Raw genomic sequence first — 22,332 nt, 5'->3', positions numbered from 1 at the left:
TTGTATCTTGAGTAGGGTCTATTAAAACACTTAGCAACAGACAGAGATGGAGCCACTCGGAGGCAAACCCAGTGGCATGGAGGAAGTGGGACTCAGGCATCCATACAAATACCACGGGGGAGGGCTTGGGCCTTCCAAGGGACTGGGGGCAAAGAGTGTGCTCAGCTCTCGCACGAAGGAGGAGGTTCTGGGGCGCCTGTCATCATGGAAGTAGGTGGGGCCACTGGGGTGTCCATCTTCTCTCCTCCTACTTTAACCCAAGCAACTGTCTGATATGGGGTTCCACTTGGAACTCACAGGCTACAGGTCATGCCGCTCAGACTCCAGACAGTGGGTGGCTGTGGGTGGAGGACTGTCCCCTGTGATCCCTCCACAGGCATGAAGCAGCTGCCTGGGTGAGGGAGTAGGCAGAGTCCTGGCTCAGCTGAAGCTGGCTTCCCAAATCATCCTGGCCTCATGGAGAAACAGAGCCTCTGTGACCAGACTCCCTTCCTTTAGTTTGTATCCAGCGGCAGGTAGAACAAAAAGGGCCCCCCGCCCCTCTCTGGAGTGATGTGGTCTCACTCCTTCTAAGGTCTGCAGAGTTCACTGAACCTCAGGACTTTCTGTGTGAAGCTGTTAATTCACTTAAGGGAATTGTCTTAAAGGCTTTGGGCAAACCAGCTCATATCTGAGGTGCTCTTTGGCCTAAACAGTGTTTTAAAAAATTTAGATATGGTGTTTAAAAATCAGTGATTTCATATAAAATTTTGAATTTCTGGCTCCTCTTGAACAAAAGTGCCTTTTGGCAGCTCTGGCCACGGTTCTACATGTGGCTACACTTACACAAACCAGTCCATCCTAAAGGAAATCAGTCCTGAATATTCATTGGAAGGACTGATGCTGAAGCTTCAATACTTTGGCCACCTGACGTGAAGACCCAACCCATTGGAAAAGACCCTGGTGCTGGGAAAGTTTGAAGGCAGGAGGAGAAGGGTATGACACAGGATGAGATGGTTGGATGACATCACTGACTTGATGGACATGAGTTTGAGCAAGCTCCGGGAGTTGGTGATGGACAGGGAAGCCTGGCATGCTGCAGTCAATGGGGTCGCAAAGAGTCCGATGCGACTGAGTGACTGAAATGAGATGAACACTTACCTGGGGTAATCGGCAGGTGCCTTCTTAACTGGCCCAGGTTACTCACCACGGTCCCCACTCAGCCCACGGCACTCACTTTATCACGTGCCTGGATCCTATGAATATTTGCACTTGCGCTGGCGTCATACTGTGAACACACCTGGAGTCCCCAGATGTCTCCCATGGAGTTATTGGGCCTCAGATGTCATTTAGCACACGCCTCATCTCAGAGCATGAGTCTCTGGGCAGGGCTTAGAGTTCTCTGAGTTTAATTTCAGAGTCCAATATTTAATCTGGTGTGTGTGTGTGTGTGTGTGTGTGTTTTGGCCTGGGAGAGATTTTGGTAATATAAATGTGTGCTGGGAGTGTAGGAAGTTCAGTCTGGCTTCCTGCTGGGTCAGAAGGCTTACGCTTCACTCACACTTTTAACCTGTCTTCCCAAGGGCTCTCTGAGCCCATTCCTGGAGTTTTGACTCTTTGGGTCCCATTGTCTCTCTCTGGCGCTCTCCATCTCTCTCCACGCTGCACCCCTCCCTTGCAAAATGAATACTGCACGAGACTTGTGTAGCCGATTGCCTCATTAGCGGAGCCCTCGCAGGAGAAGAGTGGATGGATGCTAAGCATGTCGGTAATTACGTCCTTGGTTTGAGGCCAGAGCCCCCTCAGCCTCCTCGGCCGTTTGCCAGCTCTAGGAAGAGACCACAGGCTTCCGCAGCCCCACCCGGAGAGCTTGGAGCCTGCCACTCTGCAGAAGCGAAGCTATTTCTGTGTGTGTATGTGGGAAGGGTGGGAAGACGGAAAGAAAAGTGAGAAAATGTATGTAAGCAAATATTTCAAAGAAAAGAGGGGGAAGCTCATTTTTAAACAGCATCATAAAAGAATCGACAGGCTCCTGCCAGACCCCCAAATGAACAGCAGGCCCCGTGTCCCTTTGTCCCCCTGGGGAGGCGCTCATGATTGCCAGTTGCAGGCTAAGTGCAGCCCAGAAGTCCTCGGGAAAAGGAAGCCAAGGTGGCCTTCCCGCCTGCCTGCAAATGGTCAGCGGGCCCTGAAGCTGCTCTTGGAACCAAGTCGTAGGAGATGACTGTGCTCCATTCCACTGCAGCTTCCTGGACAATACCCAGAATTGAACATGCGGCCAATGCCCACATGACCCCCTTAGGATTTACTTATGGGAACAAAGGGTGAAGAGAAGAGAGGCAGGGAGGGTGCTCATGAAGCCGAGTGAGTTTTGTTCCTTAATACGTGGGGAAAACAAGTAGGAAAGTTTGCTGCAGTTGGCAGCTGCTTCTTCCCAGGGATTCTTCCTGTCTACACCTTCGGCAGATTCTAAAATAGCTCCCTCCCCACCCTTCCTCCTCCACCTCCAAGGGGAACATTGTAAAAGGTAAAGGAGGAGGTGCTGAGTGAATAGGACTGACGTGGGTCCCTCATGACAGAACCGGACCAACTGCTCACTCGGGGAACAAATGTCCACAAGTGACTCAGACCCAATACAACTGCACCACAAATAACTTTCAGTTTTGAGGCAATTTTGACATCTAGGCTTTTCTTTGTTTCAGTTATTTCAGAAAGTATAGCTTCTGATTTCTCTTTCTGATTCATGTTCCAGTTCAAAGATTTGGATTTGATTCTATTTGGATTTAGAAGTGTTCTTTTTTTTTTCTGGGTCTGGTTCTCAGTGGGTTAAGTTTAAGGCCCAGGCACACAGAAGCACTGACTGAGAAACATACATTTCAACATGGAGAGCTCGATGGAGTCAAATAGTCTAGTTATTGATTAGAATAATTAAAATATCAAAATCTAATGGATGGGAAGAACCTAGAAGAGTGTATATGTACCCACAGGGAACTGAGATCAGGCAGCGGAGAACCCATCTTTGATGACAAGCTGGGAACCGGTAGTGTTACTGCCAAGGACCACACAATAAATCTTATGACATTAGATATGTTTTTCGGTGTCAGCTATTCATGTGGACACAGACAGGCTAAAGTTTGGTACTTCCTCCCATGGTGGATGCTTCTGGCACCCCATGCAGATCCCATCACAGCACAAACACACCTGACCTCTGGCTGCGGTAAGCAGTAGATGCGAAGCGCTTGCAGCTGCCTCCTCCCCATGCTGGCCTCAGCCTGAGGGATATGAGCCACTTCCCACTGTAGCCTCCCCCAAGGTTACAAGTCACCCTGGCCCCCACAAACCTGAGCAGTGGCTAAATGACACGGCATGACAAAGGTACCCCCCTGCCTCATGCTGGGACAGCTCTGGTAAGATTCGTGCTCCAGAGCTCCTGGAGGGATCAGGCTAAGAGGGTGCCCAGAAGAAATCACATGCTCATCGGTTCCTCCCCTCGTCCCTGCTCCATTCTGCTTCCCTGAGAGCACCCCCAAAGAAGAAGCCCTATCTCAGGCTCTCTTTCTTCCATATACCAGTTAGGATGCCTGTGTCTTCCGAAGTCCCATGCAGTTTAGATGAGCTCTGTTGAGCTTCTGTCCAGCCTCTCACTACTAAGCTCCAGGGACCCGAGCATGTTTTCAGTTGACAAAACCAACCCTGCTCTCTGAAATTAGCCCCTGTTCACCCACTGCAGGCTGATCTTCCCTGTTTAGGGCCTTCCAGGTGAATAGCTGTTTCCAGTTACTAACAAGAATAGCACAGTCAAAGCAACACTAGATTTTCTTCTAAGAGCTAAAAAGAGTTCCTTTTCAAGTAACACTTGCAACCCCCCTCTCCTGCATCCTAAAATGCAAAAGACAAAACAATAGAAGATGCCTCAACCCAGCAATTCTATTATCAGTTCTTAGACAGCTCTTTCTCCCTCCCTCCCCCACCCCAAATTGGTCTTTATCTCCCCTTTATGTATTCTCTACACAGCTGGAAAGACCATTGAATCTAGGAAGAAAATCGGCAAAACCATCCAGCTTCGTTGCAACAAAATGGCACTTCCTCCCTGGACATCCATGTGTCAGCTCTTTTGCCATTTCTAAGAAATTGCTCAGGCTGTGACTCCCTGCTGGACACTCTATCCTGTTCTTGGAATCTTGATGTGGGTGGGAAGGACCTCGCGATTGTAGGGATCAGACTTTCAATCTGCTCAACAGAACAGAATCCTATAATTTGGGAGCATGGAGCTACACCAGGAAAATATCACTGGCTTAGACCACCTGGGTCACAGTGAGAGATGCAATGATCCCTCAGGGGGGGAAGGGGAGGATGACTCTACGCCCACCCACTCTAACCATGCAGTGGGCAAAGCGCCTTGCTTCTGACAGCAAATAAGAGAATAACTGTTGACCATCTCAATGAAAGCAAGGTGTCTGGGTTGGAATGGGCTTGGTAAGATCTTTTCTCTCTAAAGCCCAAGATTACTGATGACTCGTCTTCCGATGAATTTACATTTGTAGCAGATGTTGCTGAGGACCTGCCGAAGGGCTTTTTCCCACACCACAGGAAGTCGGTCAGCTGCAAGCAGGGGAAACCGGAAATGCAGGGGTGTAGTACAGTCACACCAACCTATGGGGCTGGGAAGAGATAAACAAAGGCCTTGCTCTCTAGTCTGCTGTGAGCCCCCCTGAACCATGCTCAAGAAGTTCCTGCTCAGGGAGTCCCCACTGGGTGGGATAAAGCTCCCAGGCTCCCTGCAAGGCAACCTGCTCATCTGTGCACCCTTTATTGACTCATTTACTTTCCCAGATTATTACTGCTTCCCGAGATCACCTATAAGAAAAACTGCTTGCATCCAAATCTTCACATCAGGTCTGAGTTGCAGGAACCCAAATGAATGATCTATCCATTTTATCCATCCAGCCCCCTATCCATCCACCCATGCTATTCGATTCCCTTTTAGGTTCCAGTTACTGTACTTGCATGGGTTGCAGAGGGGGCAATCAGGCAAGTACAAAGCTAAATAAGATACTCTTCCTCGCCCCAGGGATCTCTCAGTCTACCTGAAATAGACAGTCATACGATGGGGCAGTGCTAGAACAGACAGAGACAAACTGCTATGTGAACACAGGGGAGAGAACAGCTAACTAAGCTAGGGCATCAAGGGAAGCCTCAGTGGGGAGACAGAGTGTCTACCAGCTTTGTAGGATCAGTGTAGTACCCTGGAAAGATGCCTTACTGGAAGAGGGAGGGTCCAGGGTTGGCCTAACAGGTAAACGCTTACATACAGTGGGAAGTACATATGTGATACTAGAATCTCTCAGCATCTCTGGCAGTGTCTAAAATTTTCTCCCTTTCAGCAAGACAACTTTTATTGACTAAATTCTTACATGATATGAGCTCCCTGATATTTATCCAGTGAACAAAGAAGAGGCAAGGATTTCCGGGTGGAGAGAAGAGAAGGTGAAAGGCATGGAGGCACAGACTCGTATGGCAGTTAGTTAGATTTCTAGGTGTAGAGTAAGTGCTGCTGATTAAGCAGGTGAAGGCCACGTTGTGAGCCCCAATAAAAGCCATTCTCGGGAGCTTTCACTTTTTCCTACAGGCTTATGGCAGTCGCAGAGCTTGCTGAACACAGGAGTGATGGCTCCAGAGTGATCTTTCAAAACACTTAAATTGGGCTTCTTGCACACAACATATATAATTGGATCTTTTAATTTTATCCTCACTGCCAGTGGAGAAAACTCTTGTTTTAATTGGTGTATTTAGATGAGTCACATTTAAAGTGATTATTGACATTAGTTGGAATAATGACCTTCATTTTTATAAAATGAGGGTCCTTTTTCCTATCTGTTGTTCTTAATTCTTGGTGCTTAAAAAAAAAAAAACTTCCCCTCTTTTTCTGCCTTCTCTGATTTTAATTCAGTATTTGTATGACTCCATTTTATCTCATCTCTTAGCATATTAATTACATTTCTTTTTGGTTTGTTTTTAATTTCATTTCTTTAAAAAAATTTTTTTGTGTGTGATTGCTCTAGAGTTTACAATCTGCATTTACAACTAACTCAATGAAGACCCTTTTTCCTAAAAGGCAACTCTTTTAAACAACACTATATTACTTCACAGATAGGACAGGTACCTTATAACAGAGTGTTCCCAATGCTTCACTCCCAGCCCATGGAACACTGTTGTCATTGAATTCACTTAATCTTTTACACTGTGAGGCTGAACCAGTGTGGATGATGAACTTCAGTCAGACAGAAATAATCTGACAGAACTTTGAAATCTTGGAGGCAAGAGCTGATAATCAGGAGACAGTTTGCAAAAATGGCTAACATCATTCCACTCATCCCAGCACAGAGACCCTTTTACAACGTGACTTTGCCACTTCCCGTCAAGAAAAGCTTTACTTCTCCACTCTTGGAATATGGGCTCAGCCACATGGTGCTTTCACGGATGGGACACTGACCAACGTGCCCCAAGCAAGGACTTGCAAAATACCCCTGCACTGAGACGGGGCCTCTTATGAAAGTGTTAGCTGCTCAGTCGTGTCTGACTCTTTGCCACCCCATGGACTGCAGCCACCTGCCAGGCTCCTCTGTCCATGGGATTCTCCAGGCAAGAATACTGGAGTGGGTTGACATTTCCTTCTCCAGGGGATCTTCCTGATCCAGGGATTAAACCTGGTTCTCCTGCACTGCAGGCAGGTTCTTTACCATCTGAGCCACCAGGTGCTTAAAAGCTGAGTATCATTGTTATTTAAAGGCCAAGCTTAGTTCAGTAACAAACAAAGAAACGTTCCCTTTTGTGTGTTGTGGGTTGTGGTCTGATCTTCCCAGACAGTCCAGCTGCCAGCACATCAGCCCCATCCATCACAGACTCTTTAGCTACTGTGTCCATTTTCTGGAGGCTGCCAGCAGACAGCCCAACCCTCCATTCACTGGCCTTTTTAATAACATTAGGAAAACCTTGGCTCCAGTCACCCTCTGGTCCTTGATATTTGGGAACAGTCACCAGCCTATCTATTTTATTAAGAAACAGTCAGGACACCTGCCCCCACCACATGCACACCTTAAATGGAAAGAGGGCAGGACCAGAAGATTTATGACTGGTGATTTGGCATGCAGCAAGCCCAAAGGAGCACAGTGATGTCCTTGGAGCTCAGGCTGGGCAGAAGTTGGCTCATCAGGTACTGCCTGCATCCCTCTGGGCCCCTCCGTGGGACGCACCTCTTTTCCAGTTTCCCGTAAGCCACTAGCCCCGGCAACACTTTATCATCACATTGCCATGGATGAAAATTTAAGAAGTCCGTTGTCTCCAAGAAATGAATCCCAGATTACTTTTCAATACTTCTGCCCCTACTTTTGTTCTTTCTCCCTTCTCTGTCATCAAGCCTTATTTCTCCAAGGAGACACTGCTGGAGCATGCTCTAAAGAAAGCTTCAGGTGGGGCATAGGTAGTCCTGAGCGCGCCAGAGCTGGGACAGTTGTGGCTGCCCAGGTGCTGGGCTCGGCTTCCCTGACAGCTCAGTTGGTAAAGAATCTGCTTGCAAAGCAGGTAGACCTGGGTTCAATCCATGGGTTGGGAAGATCCCGTGGAAGGGAAAGGCTACTCACTCCAGTATTCTGGCCTGGAGAATTCCATGGACTGTATAGCCCCTGGGGTCGCAAAGAGCTGAACTGAGCGACTTGCACTTTCAGGTGCTGGGCCCACCTTGCCCTTTTGAGGAGCTGTGGGTTGCCTGCATGAAGGGACTCTGGCCCCTCAAAGGTACTCGTGATTCTGGGCAGGGCTTCCCAGAGGTTTGCCCAAGGTACCTGGGGAGCAGCAGGCAGGCTTCATGGGACAGTTTGAAGGGTGAGGGGAGCCTGATAATCCCCTCACCCATCTCAGTGCCCTGTTCTCAGCCAGGCCTGCTGCTGCATCGGAACCTGTCCTGCTCAGGGTCAAGGAAGGGCAGATGTTCTGAACCACCCCTCAGAGCAGCGAATCTCTGAGGGCAGTATAATAGATATAAGAATCACTTTGCGGTATACCTGAAATTAACACAACATTGAAAATCAACAAACCAACTATAATCTTAAATTAAAAAGAAGCAAAGTAATTGTCACATTAAACACTCAGCCAAAGAAAGCAAAATCAGTTGATGCTGTTGATATTATGCTTATAATATACTACTACTACTATTATTAATGCTGGAAACACCAGATCTGATGGGACAAGTGTGCAAGCCTCAGCCCAACAGGGCAGGGCCAGGATGCAGGAGCTAGGGAGGGGCCAGTCTGGACAGGGCGGGGACAGGATCTCCATCTTGCCCCACCAGATTGTCACCCCCTTCTGTTCCTTTCCTATGCAGGAACCCCATCCGCAGATTCTTGGCAAGTTCTCAGTCATTTGCCTCAGTTTCCTTGCACGTGTGTTTAACAGAGAATGCACCTAGCTATGGGAGGCTGGCTGTGCTACATGGTCCATGGATGACCTGAGATGGGATAACACTTGTTAACTCTCCACAGTGTCTTTGTGTGTCTTGGTCTTAGAGTGTCCAGCCTCTCATGTCTACCAGGGTGGGGCTCTTAACCTCTGAGTGCAGTGGCTCTCACCACTGTGCACAGCATCCAGAAAAAACACACACACACACACACACACACACACACAAGAAACAAAATCAAACAGCCATTCCCAGAATTGCTGGGGCAGGACGAGGCACAGGCTCCATTCATTAGCAAAACCAGTCCTGGTGATTATCTTTAATACATGGGCTGTGTCTTTATTGCATTTTAATCTACTCCATTCACTCTTTGCTGGCCCATGATTTGATTCAGAAATCAGGTCAACAATTTCAGGATTGCAATTTGTTGAAAAAGTAACGGTTTTTAAAATGCTCCCATGTTCTTATTCTGGCACAGCAGAAAAAGTGTTCAGCATCGAAGTCTACAGATCCGAGTTTGAATTCTGATGTAGCTACTAACTATCTGGGTGATCATAGGGAGAGCATTCAAAGGTGACTTCATTTGGGTTCTCCAAAAACTGACTCCAGGATGAGAAAATGGGTGCAGGGAGTTGATCAAGGTAAGTGAAAGTCACTCAGTCGTGTCCGACTCTTTGCGAACCCATGGACTATACAGTCCATGGAATTCTCCAGGCCAGAATACTGGAGTGGGTAGCGTTTCCCTTCTCCAGGGGATCTTCCCAACCCAGGGATTGATCCCAGGTCTCCTGCATTGCAGGGGGATTCTTTACCAGCTGAGCCACAAGGGAAGGGCGTAGGGAAAATGAGGGGAGTGGAGAAAAGACAGCAGTGGGTGTGGCAAGGTGGGGCTCCATGCCACTGGGTCTGCTGAGGAGCCACGCTGAACACCCTCAAAATTCTCCTTTGAGGGCTGGGAGCCTGGGGCACAAGACCACACTGCCTGTTGGGTCCCCTCTTCTGCAATTTGCTCCAGCATATTAACTTCTCTTAAGTTCAGTTGTGCTGCCTGTGCTGGAGGTCCTCATGGTGAAAGTCTGGAGAAAGTCTCAAGTGGAGAGAAGAAGGCATGTGATCACCAAAGGTGGCTGCAGGAACTGTCCCCTACAGCTGCAGGTGAACTCAGAAGGGTGGAGGGGATGGGCCCGCTGCAGGATGGGGGACACGGGAGTGGGTTAAAGAGCGGTTAATTGCCCAGAACACACATGGGATCTATTTTACATTCTCTAAGCACCTTTGGCTCAGCGTCCACAATTGAAAGGTGATTCCCAAGTTTGCCGCAGCCCAGGTGGCCAGTTGAAAAACATCCATTTCCCTTCTTCCTCAGTAGTAAGATGTCTAGCTGGGTACATGGTCACGCAGAAACCAGACTACATTTCCCACCCGCCCCTGAAGATGGGCATGGTCACGGGACTACATTTCCCAGCTTCTCCTGAAGATGGGTGTGGCCACAAGATTCAGATCAGCCAATGGGATCGAAGAGGAGTTGTGGCCATTTCCAGGAATCTTCAATCAAAATAGCTGGTGGTGCCATTTGTCCTTTTCCCTTTCCTCTTGGTCCCATCCTCCATCCTGCAGCTGGGCTGGAGGTTGAGGGTCAATACCCTGAGTGGCACTGGGGGAGCTGAAAGGAGCCTGGGTCCCTGCACCCTTGGTCGGGGAGCTTGCCACGTGAGCCACCAGCTGAAAAGCTCCAGCCTTTTGACAGAGGGATAACTTTTTATCTTGTCTAAGCCATGATGTTTTGAGTCTCTTGTTACTCACAGACTAATGTCATCCTAGTGGATATGGTCCCTCACTGTTCTACTCTTTCCCCATGAATCCTATGTTTCTTTTTATTTTTTGAAAAAGGAGTAAGAATCCTTGCTGGTCTCCCCCGCCCCCGTTTGGGGGGCTGCAGCCGATTTCCCATGCATGGCCAGACTTACATGCAGGCCCTGCCTCCCCAGCCTTCTTAAATGCCTGAACTTCCTGCCTCCATCTGGCCCTGTACCTTTGCCTGTCACTGAGGGTCACCAGCCTCCAGATCTTTGCTGTTTGGAGGGATCATGATCTTTATGTTCCATATGCTGTTGAGAACACCTTCCTCCAGAGCTCTAGGTAGGTGTAGTAGAAGCTTCAAGTCCCCTTCCTCCCCCACCTTCCTTGGAGTTCACTTGCTGCAGGGGCAGTCCCCACGTGTGACAGCTGCCACTCCTCGAGCCTGTGTGCTCCACCCTGCCCAAAGCCTTCTCTGGCTGCACAAGAGTTTGCTCAGCCTGGGCACAGCAGCCTGCCATGCTTCGGGGTTCACACCCTAGGGGCAGCTCTTATCTGAACTAAGGAGCTCTAGGTAAAGCCACTTTCTTTCCTCCTGGGACAGTCCTAAAGTGTGTTTACACATTTCATTATCTACATACTTTGTCCCTGGGATCACCTCTGGAAGCAAACCACGTGCACCCAAGTCCTTATCTCAGAGGGTGCTCTGGGGGAATTGGGCTCCCCCAACTCCACAGCCTGCACAACTCCACTTCATGGCAAATAAAAGGGGAAAAATGGGAAACAGTGACAGACCGTATTTTCTTGGGCTCCAAAATCACTGTGGACAGTGACTGTTGCCATGAAATTAAAAGACACTTGCTCTTTGGAAGGAAAGCTATAACAAACCTAGATAGCGTATTCAAAAGCAGAGACATCTCTTTGCCAACAAAGGTCCAACTAGTCAAAGCTATGGTTTTTCCAGTAGTCATGTACAGATGTGAGAATTGGACTATAAAGAAGGTTGAGCATTGAAGAATTGATACTTTCGAACTGTGGTGCTAGAGAAGACTCCTGAGAGTCCCTTGGACTGCAAGGAGATCAAACAAGTCAATCCTAAAGGAAATCAATCCTGAATATTCATTGGAAGGATTGATGCTGAAGCTGAAGCTCCAGTACTTTGTCCACCTGATACAAAGAGCCGATTTATTAGAAAAGACCCTGATGCTGGGAAAGATTGAAGGCAGGAGGAGAAGGGGGCAGGAGAGGATGAGATGGTTGGATGGCATCACCAACACAATGGACATGAGTTTGAGCAAACTGCACGAGATAGTGAAGGAGAGGGAACCCAGGCGAGCTGTAGTTCATGGGGTCATAATGAGTAGGACACCGCTTAGCGACTGAATAACAAGAACTCCACAGCCTAGACAGATCCAAAGTCCTACCCAGAATCACACTAAGCCCTAGAGCAACCAGGTGTCCCTTGCTCGTGGCTTGCCACCCAGAGCTGCCGTCCTTATCTGTCCTCGCATCAGCCTGGTCACAAAATGCAGCACGCTCACAGACCTCCACTCCTGCCGAGTTCTGTGGACTTCACTGCAGACTCTGGGCTACGGGCTTCTCTCTCTTCCAGTCACCTCTGCTTCTACCCCTCCACCCCAACCCTCCGGAATCACCCCAGGAGCGCTCAACTCTCCTCCATCCACTCTGCAGAGCAGTCCAGCCCGGACACTGTGCCTCCACACCCGAGGAGGCAAACCAAGCCTTCGAAGTTGTTGGCAGAACAACTGAATAAAACTCACTTGCCTTAGAAGTGGGTTTTCCCATACTTTACATGTCAGGAGAGCAGACCCAGGGTCACATGACTAGTAAGAAGGTAAATTAGAGGCTCCTGGAGCCCACCTGTGTCCTAACACTTATTTTTCCACAAAGCACCACCATGAACTTTCTACCTAAGCGCCGCCCCCCACACCCATCCCCACAAGGCACAGAGGACAAGTTGAAGTGCCAGAGAGTTAATACCCTCAGCTGATGATGGAAGGGTGTTGGTGGACATGTCCCTTGGCTCCCTCGCCTCTGGCCAGGAACAGCTCTGCAGCTCACTTCCTGCGATGCTAACTGCTGGATAACTTACTCTGTATCTATGCCTTCCCTTGCTACTCCTCCCCAACTGGTGTGTCTTGGGCTTATATCCCAAATTAACTACTTGCATCCAACTCCTCGTCTTTAAGGCTATTGGTGGAGGGAGGAGGGTAGGTCTCAAAAGAAGACAGTAGCAGAGCTGGAATTTGAACCCATGTCTTACTGACCCCCCCAAACAATGCTCTTTCCAACATGCCAGGGGTGGCCCTGACCGGTCTCCCAGGCGTTTCTGCCTGTTGCTTGGTTCCCAGCATCTCCTGACATTCATGATGCTACTTAGTTCCTGACTCACTGTCCCCTTCTCCCAGGGTCCTGTCTAATTTCCAGTGGCCCCCTACCCTGATTTTCTGGCCTTGCTTGGGAACCACATGCTGAGCTGGGAGCTCTTGTTCTAAGACCGTGGGAAATCTCCCCACTCTGAGACTGTGAGGGTGTAATTATTCGTGGCTGTGGTTTGCCTGTGGCCTGGAGTTTTCCAAGCTCTTTGCAATCATTTAGATGCAACCTGCCCAGCCCTTCTGTGATGTGGCCGTAGGAAATTGCCTCTTTGTTTTCTTGGCTGCCTCGATGCCTTTGAAATGGGCCACCCTGGCCCAGCTTACAGTCTGCATGGCTCATCTGTCTGCGGTTATTCAACCTTTTCCCCCTACTTTCCTCACGAGAAAAACTAATCAAAACTAGAGCTTGGCATTCCTGAGAAGGGGAGTCAGTCATATTTTTGGCAGGTCCTGCAAGGGTCACCAGTGTAGCCAAATGGAGGATGGATCAGGGACACTGTGATGTCAGGCACGGGGACTGAGGTTTGTCCTTGATTCACACACTGGCTGTGTGTGGTCCCTCTTGGGGGCTCTCTCTGCCACAGGACACTTTCTACACCCTCTCTGTCCCTCGCTGTGCAGAAATCTGCTCCTGGGCCAGAAGAGGCGATAAGGTATCAGTGACGATAATGAAGAGACCCAAAGAGCTGGACACAGAGCTGACTTTGTGGTGCACAGCCTTTGTAGGCCTTGCTCTGCAAACTCACTGAAGCTTTACCAGGAAGTTCTTTGAGCTTCTTCCATTTGTCATCTCTTCCCCCTGAGAAGGGTCCCGGTGAGAGACAATGACCACATGGGCCAGCCTGGGGGCTCCTGGAGGACAGGGCATTAGCACTGGCCCTTCTACTGGTGAGGAGCAAGGGGGAAGCCTGGAGAAGAACTTGGGTGTATGATCAAGAGCTATGTGCTATTTAGGGAATGAGGTGCTTCCTAACTGGATACGAAAGTTTCACCAGGTGGCTTAGCTGGCAGGGAACAGAGTGCACAAAAAGAGGAAGTTAGCTGGGATATGATCACTGGTTATACAAATACAGTAAAAATACCAGGCAGTCTAGCCAGAGCGCCTTTGTGTTTGGTGCTGAACACAGAGGTCTGACAAGAGAGTCTATTAGAAAGTGGATTCTAGGTGCCTATAAATTCATCCTCACTGAAAATTTAATGGATTTCTTAGTTTCTCTAAAGCTTTCTGAAACCTCAAATCCTATTTTTCATTTCAAGGGCCACTTCTTGAATAATGGATACCCTGCATACAAAGGAGACTCAGCAGCTACCTTGGCTCCTGTCCCTTCTCCTGACCAGACAGACTGTCCCTTATGTTCTTATTGAGTAGGTTACACTGGAGTAAATAACCTAGGCAGTTAAAAACATCATTCAACATTGCTGGTAGGAATGTAAAATGATGCAGCCACTGTGAAAAACAGTATGGAGGTTGCTCAAAAACTTAAAAATAGTTTCTATATGACACAGTCACTTCATTCCTAGACAGATATCTAACGGAACTGAAAGCAGGGACTTGAACAGATACTTGTGCACTAATGTTCATAGCAGCATTGTTCACAGTAGTCGAAAGGTGGAAATAATCCAAATGTCCACTGATGGATAAATGGATAAATGGAAAGTGGTATATACATGCAATTGGAGTATTATTCAGCCTTCAAAAGGAATGAGGTTCTAAAATGGTTGAAACGTGAAAGTATTATGCTGAATAACATAAGCCAGACAAAAAAGGATTCCACGTATAATATGATTCCACTTAAATGAAGTATCTAGAATAGTCAGATCCATTGACAGAATAGTGGTTACAGGGGCTGGGAGGGAAGAAGGGATTGAGGAGTTACTGTTTGATGCATACAGAATTTCAGTTTGGGAGGATGACAAACTTCTGGACATGGATAGTGGTGATGGTTGTACAAGAATGTGAGTGTACTTAATGTCACTGAACTATGTAACTTAAAAATGATTAAAGTGGTAAATCTTACGTATATTTTACCATAACAGAAAAAAGTGTTTTAAAAAGTCATTTAGTGAGAGTGCTTGTGATGTATCCTCTCGTTACATATACACAAATCCTTTTACGTGCTCATTCTAGTTTATCTGCGCACATTGCTCCAAAGCACTAATAAGCCTCTGCTTTGTGTCCTGACAGGCCATTTTGCCAAGTGGATGTATTCATTTGCACATGGTTTCTCCATCTGACCTGATCATCAGCTTTTCTTGGGTGGTATGATGGGGCGGGGATGAGCGTGCTCTGGGTTCCTGAAGCTTATTTCTTTATTCTGTCAATGATCTGCCTTCCCAGAGGAAAAAAAAAAAAGATTGAAAGATGCTGACAAAGACTACAAAGATTGCCTAAGCATCTTGGGTAACAAATGGCTCATAAAAAGCTAGGGGAAAAAAGTGTACTTTGATGAGTAAGGTATACGTGAATCAGAAGCTCAAGAAATAAATACATCTGAAAATCTAGGTAGGTTTAAAAATGAAGGGGAAATGATGCTTAGCAAAGTGATTTGTGGTTTTTCAAACTCAGATCAAGAACAATAGAAAACGGTTCCAGATGTTCGGTGCAACCTGGAACGGAGCCAGATCCTCCCAACCCAGTGGTGTCTGAGCAAGGGAGATGGAGAGAAAGGAGGGCGGAAGAAGGAGGAAAGAAGGGTGGTTGGGTTGCTTCCCATGTTTACATTTAACTGTGACATCAAATACAAATGATAAAAAATGCCAAGTTCTCTGTGCCGGCTACACGATGTATGCCAGGTCACCTGAGTTTCTGAATTTACAATTATAGGATAGAGGTTCAAATTGGCTCCCATGTTGGACACTTGGGGATCTCTCCTCTGAGGGAATTCAGGCTTAGAAAGAATCCTGTAAGTTGTGTTGAATTCTTCCTCTTTATTGGCACTTGGGTTACTTTCTGCTGTTGTTTATGTTTTGGTATTGTTCTCTGAATTGAAAGTCTTGTCATGTTAATTTATTTATAATCTAACAGAAGCTGAAGATGCACAGGCTGTTACTGATGAGCCACTGTAACTCATTCGCTGCCAAGGGCTGGGGCACACGCAAAAATGCTGTGGGTGAGTTCCCGGTGGTTTTCTGTAGTTGCCAGAAGACTGGGTTAAATCAGCTCGCTACTGTCCTATAGAACATATCCCCTTGCAAAATTAACATGATTGTTCACTATAAGCCACCTGGATAAGTTTTAAATAAAAAAAAAAGAAACCCTACTACCCAAGAATACAGAAAACTCTGCCAGCTCTCTGACACCAGGAGCTTGTTTTATGTGCGGAATCAACTGGATGGTTCTTTCAGCCCTTGCTATGTGCCAGCCTCGTGCTAAGTGCCAGCAAAGGAAGACTCCTGCTTTTACAGCACAAAGTCTAGTGGGGGCTACAGACCCAGGTCAATCGTACAATTTCTTTAAGTGTTATGACAGAAGCTTGTACACAGTCCTATAGGAACCCAGGAGAACTAGCGAGCAGTTTTGTTTGTGTGTGTGCGTGAGAGAGATCAGAGGAGGCTCCACGGAGAGACACTTGTCCTCTGTGTTGAAGAGTGACTAGAATTTTGAAAGTTAAGGGTAGAGGCAATTACAGATAGAGGGAACTGCATGAATAAAATAGATGGTGGGACTTTCCTGGTGGTCCAGTGGGTAAGAATCCACCTGGCAATGTAGGGGACACAAGTTCGATCCCCAGTCAGGGAACTAAGGCCCCACATGCCCCGCAGCAATTAAGCCTTTGAGCTGCAGCTACTGAGCCAGCGCACCACAGCTAGCGTCCATGCCTTGCAATGAAAGACTTTGCATGATGCAACTAAGACCTGATACAGCTAAATAAATAGATATTTAAAAAAACAGATTGTGATTCAAGCAAGAAAATATTTTTTGTGATGGAAACAGAACTGATTAAAAACCAAAAAATGACTTGTCCTATTCCTTTTTCCTCCTTTCACTTCCCCCTTTTCTTCTCCTTTCTTCTTGTTTTTCCCTTACTTTCTAAACAATTTATTCTACAGCCTTCTGCTGGGGCAGAGCAAGTAGACACCAATACCCGAGACAGTCGTGACAGCCCAGAGGAGCATCACAGCCCTGCCGGGTCAGGGGAAGGCCCATGGTAGGGGATGGGGCGGTGATCTCGAGATTCCTGTTTTCCCACATCATTGCCAACACTTACATTGTCTGTCATTTTTATTATAGCCATCCTAGTGGGTACGAAATGTTATTTCACTGTGCTTTTGATTTGGTTTGATGCTCAAAAAGATGTCGAGCATCTTTGTATATGTGTTGTTTTTTTTTTTTAGTTTTTTATTTTTATGTATATGTGTTTTTTATTGGGTATTTGTGTATCTTCTTTGTACAAAAGTCTATTCAAATTTCTTGCTCATGTCTAAAGTGGGTTATTTATCTTTTGATTATCGAGTTGTAAGAATTCTTTGTGTATTGTGAATATGTGAGTCCCTTTTTGATATAAAATCTGCAATAATATTGTCCCATTCTAGGGGTGCCTTTTCAATTTCTTGAGGGTGTCCTCTAAAGCACAAACATTTTAAATTTTGATGAAGTCAAACTAATCTAGTTTACTTTGGTTACTTGTGCTCTAAGTGTTACATCTAAGATATCCTGGCCTAATCCAAGGTGATGAAGATTTATACCTGTTTTCTTCTTAGAGTTTATAATTTTAGGTCTTAGATTCATTTGGGGTTAATTTTTGTATGCTATTTAAGATATGGGTATGCATTCACTCTTTTGCATGTAAATATTGAGTTGTCCTAGTACCGTTTGTTGAAAAGACTATTCTGTCCCATATTGAATTGTCTTGGCATCTTTGTCAAAAATCAACTGACTAAAACATGAAAGAGTTGGTTTTTTTTCAGGGTGCTTCATTCTGTTCCATTGAGCTGCCTGCCCTTCAGTCAATACCATACTGTCTTGATTACTGTAGCTTTGTAGTAAGTTTTGAAATCAGAAAGTACTTTACTAGCAACATCAGCAGCACTCTTGACCCTCCTCTTCATGGCGAAGCAAAGCAAAAGCACACAGCTCCCTCTTGGAAGAGCCTCCCCACAAAGCCTTCCTTCCTGAAATTTAATTAAGTCAATAGGCCATCCACTTTCACTGTCTCATTTAACCCTGACAACATCCCGTTTTACAGATGAGGAAATGGAATATGCCAGATATGTTCCCATTGGCCCTCCAGACCCACACTCTGTGCTCGGGGGTCCTTGTCTCCATAGACCCCTCATCCTCTGGCTTCTGATTGAGTTTGGCAGGGGAGCCCCTGCAGGATGTCAGAGGGTGGAGTGTATGAGTCTTAGGTGCTTGTGGCTGACCTTGGCCCTTCCTGAAGGTCATAGCTTCTCTCGGAGCAGCTTGCTCTACATGACTCTCTCCTTCCCGGTTCTGGAGACCTCCCCGTCCCCCAGGTCCCCACGTACATAGGAGTGGCAATGCTTCTGGGAATTTTTGCTTCCCTCCAAGTGGACTGATGGTCTTAGAGCACTGGCTTGAGTGAACCCCTTCTGAGTGGCGTTGGTTCAGCAGGCTCAGGAAGGTGCACTCTTGAGAAAGGTCTAAGGGAAGATCCTCCTGATGTGCCAGGTTCCAGAAGCACTTACTCTGAGGTCCTTTGCCAAGATATATAATATTAATGGTAGTAGTAGGTAGAGCAACTCCTTGGGATAAAGCTTGGGAAAATGTAATGGAACTTTCAGATGCAAAGTGCAAGGCCATGAGTTCGATGCTAAAGTCTGCCTTCAAAGGCCAATCGGACTCTGTCAAGTTTGGAAAACCACTTAGTCTTTCAAAGCAAACTGAGAAGGAGGGAAAGTCATTAAGTCAAATGTCAAAGTAACTTCTAATAGAGGAGCCCATTAGCAATACTTCTGGGCCACGCAGCTATTCAGAATCGTGTGGCTGATTTTGAAATGATCTGGGCAGGATCCAAGGATCCTGTGTGGAGTTATGCTTTCTGGAGAAGGGGAGGCAAGACCCACGCAGAGCTTAACAAGGACGGCTACCACTTCATCCTCTTACTACTGAGTACTCCAGTATGCCTACTGCATGAAAATAGCATATTTATTCAATGTAGAGCCTTTAAAAAATTAAAAACTTTATTGAAGAGGGGAAAAAACCCTCAGACCTGCTGAGAAATTGCAAGAATATTGCCCTGGACTCTCATATTTTTCGTATAGAGTCACCTGTTGTTCACATTTTGCCATTTTTCGCCTTATTACTTTTTTCTCTCTCTTTCAATTGATAAGATTGGGTGATATGAAATATATACACTATTTATTCCTTTCTTATTTTTGCTAAATATCTGAGAGTAAATCACAGAGACTCAAAGCCTAAGTCCCTTAGTACTTTACATGTACCTCCTAAGTAAAACGACATTCTCTTACATAACCACAACTCAAAAATAAAAATTGGAGCAATTAACATTGCTCTGTCAATTGCCCCAATACCACTGTTTTTTTCTGTAGCAGTCTTGACCCCCACCCCTCACCCTAGTCCAGGATCCAAGCCATCACCACGCCTGGCATTTAGATGACAAGTTGAGAGACTTTTGTTGGGTGCTTGAGTTGTGTGGGATTTAGCATGAATTCAGGTCTCGGCTTGTTGGTTCCATAGAACAGAGGAGCAGTTACTTCCCTCGAGATAAAGAAGTGTCCAATGCTCCTGAGATACACCCTACAGTCCAGCATTCAGAGAACTCCCAGGGCTGCGATGGCCCTCCTGAGAGACTGACACAAAAACATCAGGGAGGAAGAGTCTTGCTCTGGGTCACCAGCCAGTGGCCCCACAGTTCCCAGTGTACATATAGATGTGTGACAAGATTTCCCAGCATCTCCTCTCCCCCTGACTTTGCTCAAGGAGAAGGCCACTGGACTAGGGGGTGCGGTGCCCACCCTAGCACTTTGCCCAGGGAAGGTTCATGTGGGAGCCAAGAAGCAAAGCCAACAGTATTTGGTCAGAACCTGAAGGTTTGTCTTGGGAGGTTGGAGGATAGGCAGGAAAACCCACTGTCATGGAGCCTACCGGGGAATTTAACATGACCATGAGGACAGGGGTGACCCCAGAGAGAAATTGCAGAAGCCCCCAGGGAGTATCCAGATGCTCCGAGTTGGGGAGTCTGGGCATATGTACTGAGTGAGGGCTCTGATGACTCTGCCGGGGGCTCCCCCTATTCCCCACCTTAACAGAGAGCTCAATTCAGTGCTCAGTGGTTTAATCTTCACATTCTGTGAGTCTGTGCTCCCTCCTAACAGGTGCCTGGTGATGGGGTAGAGAAGGAATGAGAGAGTGAGGGAGGAAAGGAAAGGCACGCAGGAGGAAGGGGTGGCTATTTCTGGGGGTATCAGGACAGAAGAAAGACTTCGGCATTTGCTATCTTGTATAGCAAAATGGCTGTCTGAGGAGGCCTTACAAATAGCTGTGAAAAGAAAAGAAGCCAAAAGCAAAGGAGAAAGGAAAGATATACCCATTTGGATGCAGAGTTCCAAAGAATAGCAAGGAGAGATACGAAAGCCTTCCTCAGTGATCAATGCAAAGAAATAGAGGAAATCAATAGAATGGGAAAGACTAGAGATCTCTTCAAGAAAATTAGAGATACCAAGGGAACTTTTCATGTAAAGATGGGCTCAATAAAGGACAGAAATTGTATGGACCTGAAAGAAGCAGGAGATATTAAGAAGAGGCAGCAAGAATACACATAAGAACTGTACAAAAAAGATTTTCACGACCCAGATAATCATGATGGTGTGATCACTCACCTAGAGCCAGACATCCTGGAATGGGAAGTCAAGTGGGCCTTAGAAAGCATCACTATGAACAAAGCTAGTGGAGGTGATGGAATTCCAGTTGAGCTATTTCAAATCCTGAAAGATGATGCTGTGAAAGTGCTGCACTCAATATGCCAGCAAACATGGAAAACTCAGCAGTGACCACAGGACTGAAACAGGTCAGTTTTCATTCCAATTCCAAAGAAAGGCAATGCCAAAGAATGCTCAAACTACCACATAATTGCACTCATCTCATACACTAACAAAGTAATGCTCAAAATTCTCCAAGCCAGGCTTCAGCAGTACGTGAACCGTGAACTTCCTGATGTTCAAGCTGGTTTTAGAAAAGGCAGAGGAACCAGAGATCAAATTGCCAGCATCCACTGGATCATGGAAAAAGCAAGAGAATTCCAGAAAAACATCGATTTCTGCTTTATTGACTATGCCAAAGCCTTTGACCGTGTGGATCACAATAAACTGTGGAAAATTCTGAGAGAGATGGGAATATCAGACCACCTGACCTGCCTCTTGAGAAATCTATATGCAGTTCAGGAAGCTACAGTTAGAACTGGACATGGAACAATGGACTGGTTTCAAACAGGAGTACATCAAGGCTGTATATTGTCATCCTGCTTATTTAACTTCTGTGCAGAGTACATCATGAGAACGCTGGGCTGGATGAAGCACACGCTGGAATCAAGATTGCTGGGAGAAATATCAATAACCTCAGATATGCAGATGACACCACACTTATGGCAGAAAGTGAAGAAGAACTAAACAGCCTCTTGATAAAAATGAAAGAGGAGAGTGAAAAGTTGGCTTAAAGCTCAACATTCAGAAAACAAAGATCATGGCATCTGGCCCCATCACTTCATGACAAATAGATGGAGAAACAGTGGCAGACTTTATATTTTTGGGCTCCAAAATCACTGCAGACAGTGACTGCAGCCTTGAAATTAAAAGATGCTTACTCCTTGAAAGGAAAGTTATGACCAACCTAGACAGCATATTAAAAAGCAGAGACATTACTTTGTCAACAAAGGTCCGTCTAGTCAAAGCTATGGTTTTCCCAGAAGTAATGTTTTCCCAGTAGTAGTATGGACATGAGGGTCGGACTATAAAGAAAGCTGAGTGCCCAAGAATCGATGCTTTTGAACTATGGTGTTGGAGAAGACTCTTGAGAGTCCCTTGGACTGCAATGAGGTCCAACCAGTGCATCCTAAAGGACATTAGTCCTGAATGTTCATTGAAAGGACTGATGTTGAAGCTGAAATTCCAATACTTTGGCCACCTGATGCGAAGAGCTGACTCATTTGAAAAGACCCCGATGCTGGGAAATATTGAAGGTGAGAGGAGAAGGGGATGACAGAGGATGAGATGGCTGGATGGCATCACTGACTCAATGCACATGAGTTTGGGTGAACTCTGGGAGTTGGTGTGGACAGGGAGGCCTGGCGTGCTGCAGTCCATGGTGTTAAGAAGAGTTGGACATGACTGAGCCACTGAACTGAACTGAACTGATAGCAAGAGATGGGGTTTCCCAGGTGGCACTAGTGGTAAAGAACCTGCCTGCCAAAGCAGGAGACATAAAGACAAGGGTTCAGTTCTTGGGTCGGGAAGATCCCCTGGAGGAGGGCATGGCAACCCATTATTGCCTGGAGAATCCCATGGACAGAGGAGCTTGGCGGGCTACAGTCCGTGGGGTTGCAAAGAGTCAGACATAACTGAAGCAGTAGGCATGCACGCGTGCACATAGCAAGAGGTAAGTGATAAATTGTGACAACAGGGCTCCCGAAGAGGCAGGAGAATGGACACTGGGGTGGTATATCTTTCAGCCCACAGGAAAAACCAAGAGGCTCATGTTTCTGCTTCCTTCTCAGCAGTCTCCGCCTG

The sequence above is a fragment of the Ovis canadensis genome, chromosome 19, assembly GCF_042477335.2.
Source record: "Ovis canadensis isolate MfBH-ARS-UI-01 breed Bighorn chromosome 19, ARS-UI_OviCan_v2, whole genome shotgun sequence".
Taxonomy (NCBI): domain Eukaryota; kingdom Metazoa; phylum Chordata; class Mammalia; order Artiodactyla; family Bovidae; genus Ovis; species Ovis canadensis.
Note: the sequence above shows the minus strand (reverse complement) of the source record.